The sequence below is a fragment of the Oryctolagus cuniculus genome, chromosome 5 (assembly GCF_051225735.1).
Source record: "Oryctolagus cuniculus isolate XC-2025 breed Fujian yellow rabbit chromosome 5, ASM5122573v1, whole genome shotgun sequence".
In the NCBI taxonomy this organism is placed as follows: domain Eukaryota; kingdom Metazoa; phylum Chordata; class Mammalia; order Lagomorpha; family Leporidae; genus Oryctolagus; species Oryctolagus cuniculus.
This window is the reverse complement of record NC_142871.1, coordinates 59040751-59043409: the sequence shown is the minus strand read 5'-3', so window position 1 is coordinate 59043409 and position 2659 is coordinate 59040751.

The window sequence follows — 2659 nt, the reverse complement described above, 5'->3', positions numbered from 1 at the left end:
CATAAAGCACACAGACATAGTCAATATTTTTCCTTAACAGTTTTTAAAAAGTCTTATTTATTTGAAAGTCAGAGCGACTGGGAAGAAGAGACAGGGAAAGAGAGATTGTCCGTTCTCTGGTTCATTCCCCAAATGACCACAATGGATGGAGCAGGGCCTGGATGAAGCCAGGAGACTGGAGCTGCATCTGGGTCTCCCTCACGGGAGGCAGGGGCCCAAGCACTGGAGTCAGCTTCCATTGCTTCCCAGGCGCATTCTCAGGGGGCTGGGTGAGAAGTGGAGCAGCTGGGACTCAAACCGGTGCTCAGAGCGGGATGCCTGTGGCTTCTTCACCCACTGCACCCTAACAGAGTGCTTCCTAAGGATAGCGAGGGAGGGCAGCAGCAGGCGTTTGGTGCTAGTAACTCAGAGGTGCCCTCTGTCTTCTGTCTTGATTGTGTGATGGGCAGCAGAGGAGAGGTGAGGACTCAGCCTGGAGGCACAGGAGGTCGCGTGCCCTTGGCTGCCCCACATTGGGGATGGAAGCTGCTTGTGACAAGCCGCCCCCAACAACGGCTGCCTTGTGTGAACTGGGTTTTGCAGGGATATCATTCCTTTCAGGATCCCAGACTCCTGCCACGCTGGTTAGTCCTTGCCTCATGGCCATCGACCCCAGCTGCACCTTGCCTAACTGATATACGTGCAAGCTGCTTTCTAGTTTAATGAAGAATCTCTGGAGACAAATTTCATTTGATTTTTAACCTTATCTCATGAAACCACTAATGATAATTAAAAATTATTCTAATTTAAAAAATCATGTTTTTTTTCATGTGTTGTTATGAGGATATTAGTGTGTCACTGACAAGACCAGTGGCTCCAAATATTTCTAAAGCAGGAACATAATAAAATGAGATTTCTCCCTAACTTCAGTGTTACTGCAGTAATGGGGATTTGGGAATTAAAGTGAATATTTCTGGAAACATCTTTCTCTTGGCAAACATAGGCTCAGAAACAGCCGGAGTAGGTACCCTCAAGCCACACCAAGAGCGGGCTGAAAATGTAAAACTCAAGAAGACCCACGGCTTTGCCATTGTTGACACGTTGAGAGCCCATTAGTTACAGTGTGGTTGAGAACACTCTGATTTGAAATAATTGTGTCAACAAAAAGATTAAATGGAAACAGTGAAGATACTCTCACTTTATTTAGAAGAGGAAGAAAAATGTTTCATATTAAGCTATAGTATGTGCATTAGTTTTAAGATGGCAGAAGCCATAGAAATGATGGCTGCATTCATCTTTACAGTCTTTGGTTGCCAATATACAAAGACTTGCTGCTGCTGGGAGGAATTATGGAACTTGGTGTGGAGCAGGGGTCCTTGACAAGCAGTCAGAGGGACCCTGGGATGCAGAGACCCTCTGAGAGAAGATCTGCAAGGTCCTCCATTTTCCCCCTAAATGCCTGTGGCCAGTAAGCTTTTCTTCACTAAAGTCAATCCTAACACCATCTCAACAGATCCAGCCACAGAAAATGTATGATTTCAGGCATCTTCTCGTACGCAGGAATTACAAGGTTTTGTAAAACAAAAATTATAAAGCATATTGAGGTTAAAATAAAGACAATAATTTGAGACATTCTGCTGTAGATATTAATGTATGGAAATTCACCAGGTTAAAAAAAAAAAAAAAAACATGGCTGTGGGAACAGCACAGTGGTTTAGCAGGCTAAACTGCCGCCTGAGGCAAGGGCATTCCATAGGGACACTGGTTCCTAATCGGACTGCCTCCCCTTCTGATCTAGATCCCATCTAAGGCAACTGGGAAAGCAGCAGAAGATGGCCCAAGTCCTTGGGCCCCTTCTCCCAAGCAGGAGACCTGGAAGAAGCTGCTGGCTTTGGTCAGTCCTGCTCCAGCCATTGTGGCCATTTAGGGGGTGACTTCATCTGGGGGGTGATTTCAGGCATTTTCTAGTACATAGGAATCACAGAGTTTGCAAAAAACAATTATAAGTTTCTGAGGGTAAAATTTAAAAACAAACATTTGAGACTTTCTGTTGAAGGTATATAATGTAAGGAAATTCACCAGGCTAAAAACATTTGCTGTGGGACTGGTGATGTGTCATAGCAGGATGAGCCACTGCCTTTGGCAATGGCTTCCAACATAGATGCTGGCTCAAGTCCTAGCTGCTCCACTTCTGACCCAGCTCCCTGCTAAATTCACCTGGGACAGCAGTGGAAAATGGCCCAAGTGCTTGGGTTTTTGCACCCAAGTGGCAGGTGTGGAAGAAGCTCCTGGCTCCTGACCTCAGTCTTGTCCAGCTCCGGCCTTTTCAGCCATTTGGTGAGTCAACCAGTGAAAAGAAGATTCTCTGTCTCTCTCTCTCTCTCTCTCTCTCTCTCTCTTTATATCTCTCTCCTTCTATCTCTGCTTCCCTCTCTGTGTAACTCCTCTGTTAAATAAAATAAATACATCTTTTAAAAGCATTGGTGTCATAGAAAAACAGGAACCCTAAGTAATTCAGGTTATTGGGACTGGTGCTGTGATATAGCAGGTAAAGCCTCTGCCTGGGGTGCAGGCATCCTATAGGGCACTGGCTCGAGTTAGGTCCCCCACTTCCATCCAGCTCCCTCCTGCTGGCCTGGAAAAACTGAAGAAGACCAAGTGGTTGGGCCCCTCACCCGAG